Consider the following 7,218-nt stretch of genomic DNA (forward strand, 5'->3'; position numbering starts at 1 on the left):
TTCGAGTCTTTTTATAAATCAGGATGCTCCGCTGTGATTGGTTGGCACTCCCCAGCTGTGATTGGTGCGATTCCCAGACGACGAGATCATGGTGTCTTTCGACGTAGAGTCCCTTTTTACCAACGTCCCTGCAAACGCCGGTGTAGAAGCCGCATTGCGAAAACTGTAAAAGGACCCCAGCCTCCCAGAACACACGGCGCTAACACCTGCTCAAATCGCAGACCTTCTGAGTTTCGTTTTAAGATCCACATGCTCTTCGACACCGCAGTTTTAAGAGATCCTGACGGCTGCCTCACCAGCATCGTATATAGGAAGCCCACACACTAATAATACTTATCGTATGATTCACACCACCCACAATCAGTAAAACATAGTATTGTTAAGTAACTTCACGAGCGTATCAACGCCTCCTAACAAAAGGCTCTGTCATCTCTAAGGAAAAGAAACATTTTTCATCCACTCTTACGTCTAATGATTACCCTATTTCTTTCTTGCAGAAAGTCACCAAGATCAGAAAATCTACCGCCGCTTCCGAGTCCGCAATCGATTTCAAATCCACTGTAGTGTTACTTTATGTTAAAGGTCTATCGGAACAGCTTCGCCGCTGCCTATAACAACAAAGCGTACGCGCTGTCTTCAAGTCGGAAATCATAAAATACGATCACATAGCTGGTAAGAGCAAAATACACTGTTGATCCGGCCAAACAAGACGATGTAGATTACAGGATTCCCTGTGAATGCGGCAAAGTTTACATCGGTGAGACTGGAAGACCAATGTAAGACAGAATAATGGAACACGATCGAGACATCCGACTAGCTTGTACCCAGACCTCCGCCATTTCATAGCACGCCTACAACCGTCACCGGACACCAACCGCTTTCAAATGAGGTTAGGTTTATTGATCGAGATCCTCACTGGTAAACTCGCAGGGTGAAAGGGCTATTCACATAAAATTTAATCCTTAGAACATCGATGAAGACAGTGGAATAGAAATTCTTGAAGGGTGGATGGCCACGATCAAGAAACACAACAACAGGAGAACCGTACGACAGCTGACTGCCGAGAGAGCGTCTCATCTGACCGCCGCCCAGTTAGCCCAATGGATAGTGCTCTGGACTGTTGTGCGGGAGGTCGAGGGTTCGAGCTCCGGCCGGACCAACACTCAAGGTCTTAAAATCATTGAGAAGAATCTGCTACCTTTCTATAACATCAAGAAATGGTTAGATATTCTAGTCTTCTCGGATAGGGACGAATAAATGGAGGTCCCGTCTCCTGCAGAGTTGGGGGTAGGAGACGTTAATTTCCCACACACGAGTTTACTGTGTGATGGATGTCTTCCTCTGGGGTGGGATGGTGGGATGTACAGGGCCCTATTTAAACCAGCTTCAAGCTGAACTGGGCTGGCCTGTCTAAATACCGTAAATACATATACCAACATCAAGGATTAAAACGCGCGGATCCCAGCTGTGGAATACCAACCAATCACAGCGGAGCATCCTGCTTTATAAGAAGACCCGAAACCAGTCTACCTTATCACCTGATGAAGACTAGCCGGATGCAGTCGAACGGGCGCGATCTACATCATAAGTGACCATATCGTGAGACAAACCATAATACTTTATTATTATTGTACTTTACCATGATGAATAAGCACAACCTTATTTACGAAATAATGAAATAAGTTATAAACTTTGGATTAAATAATTACAAATGAATAAAAATAAAATGATTAATAACATTGTCTTAATTAACTTAATATGTAAATGATGAAACCGATAATGCATTACAGGGTTAAAAGAAAAATAATGGCTACTTACAGCCTTATTGTCACAGGGTCAGTTAAGTTGATAACAGAAAAAAGAGAAAAAAAAAAGGAAACAATAAAAACATAAATCAATAGGTTTTAATTGACTTAAAACTTGTCAAAATTGTTATCATTCAACATTTCATCATCGAGTGGGTTAACCCGTTAGACTAATACTTACATGCTGTAATAAGCAGTTACCAGGAGAAGAAAGTAATAAAAAGAAAAGAGTTAGTTGAATTAAAGAAAGAATATTGCACTAATGATAAATCTTATTTAATGAAGATGGATTTATCATATGGGCTAAGGATTTGAAAAATTCCTCTTATTGTTGGATTAATGGCCTAGATGCCTTGAGGATTAATAGATGAAGAACAATCCAAGGTAACACAGGATATTTGTAGGCAACACATTGATGCATGTCTTTCCCTTTGTTTCTTAAGTGACAAAGTTGTTTGTCAGAAATTCGAAAATATTTCGACCTTGTAAAGCGAACTTTTTAACAGAAGCATTTTTGCTGAATACAGTCGAACCCTGTATTAAGAGGCACCATAGTAGAGGTCACCCTGTATTAGTTGATCAGTTATCAAAGTCCCGAAATTTTTACCCCTTAATCAATGTAAAATTATCACTTCCATTAGCGGTTGTGATCAGCCTTTACTGAGTCCCAACGGCCCGTTTGCATTGTCTTTCACCTGGATCGAACAGCCACTTAAAGCGGACCACTCAAATAAAATTAAGTATGATCTCTCTGTAGAATTGAATCGATATTTAATTCCCGAAATCAATGCACGTACTATTACTGGTCGAATTCTTTTACATGGATTGGTCAATTATGGTACAAATGACTTTTTTATCGTTTCCTTATAGTAACCTATTCTGTGGAACCTGCATGGAGCGGTTACAAAGCTATTTCCCGCACGTTAACGTTTAAGACAGGTTTGACTGTGTATAGGACGCTTGCAGAAATTGCCAGATTTTCACTTCATTTGTTCTTGTTCGATTAATTATGCTAAATGATGATAAGTTTCCTAAATATATGAGCGGAGGAAGAAACAAATCAAAGAAAACAATACTCTGGTGTTTTGGCAGGGGTTTGACTGTGTATAGGACGCTCGCAGAAATTGCCAGATTTTCACTTCATTTGTTCTTGTTCGATTAATTATGCTAAATGATGATAAGTTTGCTAAATATATGAGCGGAGGAAGAAAAAAATTAGAAAAAACAATACTCTGCTGTTTTGGCAGAGGTTTGACTGTGTATAGGACGCTTGAAGAAATTGCCAGATTTTCACTTCATTTGTTCTTGTTCGATTAATTATGCTAAATGATGATAAGTTTGCTAAATATATGAGCGGAGGAAGAAACAAATTAGAAAAAAAAATACTCTGCTGTTTTGGCTTTGTAAATTATTTCGGAATTAGTTGCACATCTGACCGGAATGGAAAGTTTTTGTTTGTACTTTATCTTTGGAATGTCCGTCGCTCAATAGTGTTTTTTTTTTTTTTTTCCGGGGTATTTAGCAACGGAAATCGTGGCAAGATAACTCTTATTTCGTACAAAATTCCAAAATTATCAGAATTGAACTGATGGAAAATAGTAAGAATCTCTTGTTTCCAATTATTGATGAAATCATTGCTAAAGTGAGCTAATGCAATAAGTGTATCAAGGTCGACAGCGCCCGCTGATTACTGTATCATTATGACGCAAATAGATAAAATGAGATAAATGCTACTTCTTTATAGAGACTCCTCTAAGTTAACATACCATAATGCTTTGCAGTTCATTTCATTGTAATAAATATCTTTCATGGTTCGAACTTTTTAAATCAGGGAGATATTTTTCTTCTATCAGGTTTGTCACTGTTTACCCTATTTTATTATCCAACTACGCTCCGTAGAGTACAAATAACGCCTACGACGGGTACAAATATCACGCGGTATTTGTACTCCAGAGAACTGGTTACACAGGTTTTCTCGCATCGCACAAGCGATGAATTGAAGTTACAAAAACTGGCGGAGAATTGAAGTCATTTTTCTGACGAGGAAGAGTCGGAATGACTGGCGAATATTGATCCAAGTTTATCGGATATATCGAACGAAGAAAAGCAGTTAGACGACGATGAAATTTCATCATTTTGTAGAACAAAACAGAAACAGCAACACGACAAAGTGCGAATTCCGTACTACTTCTGTCACGCATTCGCGTAAAGAAATGTCCGCAAAATTCGCCCGCACTCAAATTACAATTTGGCGTTTGGGATAATAAGTAACTTATTAAACGTTTCGTTGTGTAGTATCGCTGAGGATTTCTTACTCGTTATTTGTATTTTGACTCGCCCAACGGGCTCGTCAAGATACGGCACAACTCTTAAAAATACTCAGCGATACTACGCAGTAAAACGTCTCATAAGATATATTAATTTCGTATGAAACAGAGCAGACATTAACCTCGCTAAAGTAATTTCGAGACAATCTGCTGTATCTTATGCATGGGTTGCATTTTATCACCCTCGTTGCTCAAGAACTGAATTGTAAGAAGCATCAAATTCAGTTTGGATTGGCGAACTAGCTTAGATAACTTAGCCCCAGTCTCTCTCCAATGGCTATATCGAGTTGAGGAAATTGTGGAAATTGCTGCCGTAGTAAATTTTGGGGGAATTTCTTCGACATTTTGCAAACAGCAGAAAAATAAGTACTGCGAGTCAGAAGAAAATGACGAAAACATTGAGAAAACACATGACAATTTCCTTGTCATATTCCTAATCATCAAGAACAAACAAAAACCTCACGAACATGACGCATTCATGAAAAAACAAGTCAACAACGTGTAGGAAGACCTGTTTTGTCTTGTCATGACGGATGGTAAAAGAAATACTTTTAAGTTCCCATTGGGATTTAGCCACATGCATAGGGCCGGCTATGTAGAACAGGTTTAACCCAAACCGCGGTTTTACGCAAGGAGTGGGCCTCGAAGATTCTCTGTAAGAGGGTTAATTTTATTAGTTAAGGAAATGTCCTTCCACCATTAGCTTTCGGCCCCCTTGACACTGTTTAAAAAAATAGATATTCATATAAACTGATTCAGATAAACTGAAGATGGCTTAGAACGAGTTTTGTTAAACAAAGGCAAAACTTTGTTTAAATGCCGGACTAGCCAATGGACCCTACGACATTGCTTATTCAATAACTGTACAGTACGTGTGTCACTTATGAAAATTTTTCACCTATTTTTTTTTTTTTATCTTTGTATTGAGCATAAGATCTTCCATCACTTGACTTCTATTTAAGCAAATGTCAACACCCTGTTTACTTTATTTTCGATACGGTAAATGAAAGATACATAAAGATACGTATTATCTTCGTTACAATATTTAGTTTTAAGCTTTCACTTACCGCCTGATGCAATTACATGTATTTGATCCATCGTGGGCGATATGGAGAGCAGAGAAAACGATAGAAAATCAAGCATTATAACACAATGTTCAGTTCAACTATAATTTATACTTATGTCATGCTAACTTAGTTTTTTTTTTCACAAACTTTTTTCGAGATAAGTCTTTTATTTTTCTCTTACAACGAATGGAATTAAAAAGTCAAACTCTCACCGTCATCTTCTCATGCACGTTTGCGGTATTTAGGGATGATTATGGAAAGTGTAGCAGAAACAAATATAAACAGGTAAATCACTAATTTTAGTAGTCTAATTAAAAGTCACTCACAGGCTAGTTTATTTCACCAGTGCGGCATATGAGTAGAGAAATACAGAACAACAATAAAGTTAGAGAGACTAGATAAAAAAAATTACTGAACCAATAAATGAATATGTGACGATCAGTTTGAAACTTCAAAATCCCTCCGGGCATTTGAACCTTTGAAGATTGGTTTGTTTAAATTTGCGGCCCTCCGACCAAAATTGTGTTCAAATTCCCCATCCAAGTGGTGGATTTGATTGTCAATATTATTCCTACATGCCTACCAAGCGTTAGAGCCTAGATTTAAGTTTTTCACCTTTACTAAACTCCATATTAAAAGGTAAAACACTTGTATTCTGCTGGAAAGACTTGAAACTTCCGGTTTAAACTCTCCACCCAAACCAGGCAAGGCTCAAATTTCCCTACATAAGGGCATGGACGGCAGTCAAATGCTCATGGGTCGCACGGCGGGATGTTGAAGCTTCGAATTAATCGACGCATTAATCAATAAATGAATAAAAACAAATAACTAGATAACTAAAATAGCACGCCATTTAGACCGGAAATATTTTAAAGCATCTGTTGAATACGAAATTTTCTTAGCAGAAGAGCACCAAGTATCCAAGACTTTCCCCGAAAACAAGCTTCGTTAAGTTAATTACTCGATGATTATCAAAATAGAGCTTATCGACATAGGAACATGAGACACTGATTATTATAATTATATCTAAATATATATTACTGTTTATTCCCACATTCTAAGGTGGCAACGTTTTGACACCTCTTTTGTAGAGAATAAAGAGGAAAAACTACACGCTAAATTTCGTATGAAGTTGAGTAGATGCCACAACACACAGCCAATCCTAGTCTCTTTACCTAATTGAAACTATAATTCGCTATTCAAATCAAAGCAAAAGCGAAACTAAAGGAGTCCTGAAGGGAGGGTAAAGCAAAATTATTCAGCAAAGTATTGGATTCATTGTACAATCTTGAAACACGACTAGTTTTCCGAGCCGATACACAGATCTTGATTTCTTAATGAAGTGCAGCATCTCTTGATCTTTTCTTTTGTCCCTATCGGCGTTCAGCTGGTAGAAAGGGTACAGACTAAGGGTGGTCAGCAGCTTTTTGGTCATGTGATATGTGTAGTAACATTTTCATTAAGAAAATTAAGTAGCACTTACTTCCTGATATTTCCAAGGCGCAGTACATAAAAAAAAAAACATAGGAAAGAATGAAAGAAAAGTGAAATTCCCCGTTAACTACACGATCGTGCCACATCATGTTAAAAAAAAGGAAGAACCAAAAAAAGAAAAAAGGCATAGAACAAAAGGGAAATTATTGAGTTATTTCCTATACAATGTAAGATAATTAATTAAATGGCATTCACCGGTGATTACACGGACGTACATGTTAAAAAAAAACAGCATAGAAAACCGGAGAAAGTATAAAGTTATTTCCTATGCAATGTCAGAAAATTAATCAAATTTATTTGAATGCTTTTCATTTTAAGAGGAGGAAACACACTCGGTTTTTTTCTTTTTTTCAGGAGGCGGCGTGGCCGAGTGGTTAGGGTGCTGGACTTGTAATCCGGTGTCCCGGGTTCAAGTCCTTCACCCTGCCACTCACTGGATTTGTTCTCGGTTGCCCCTGGTTCAACTCCTCGGCTGCGCTCTGTAAATAGCCTACTGGTCTGCCTCCTGCCAGTGGGGATTTTTAA

At 38.0% G+C, this 7,218-nt stretch overlaps 1 pseudogene; it reads left to right on the forward strand.

The window, feature by feature from the left end:
• Positions 1-249: 249 nt before the first annotated feature.
• Positions 250-2,134, forward strand: LOC148730745 (uncharacterized; annotated as a pseudogene).
• Positions 2,135-7,218: the final 5,084 nt, after the last annotated feature.

Source organism: Stylophora pistillata, chromosome 5 (assembly GCF_964205215.1).
Source record: "Stylophora pistillata chromosome 5, jaStyPist1.2, whole genome shotgun sequence".
NCBI classification, from domain to species: Eukaryota; Metazoa; Cnidaria; class Anthozoa; order Scleractinia; family Pocilloporidae; genus Stylophora; species Stylophora pistillata.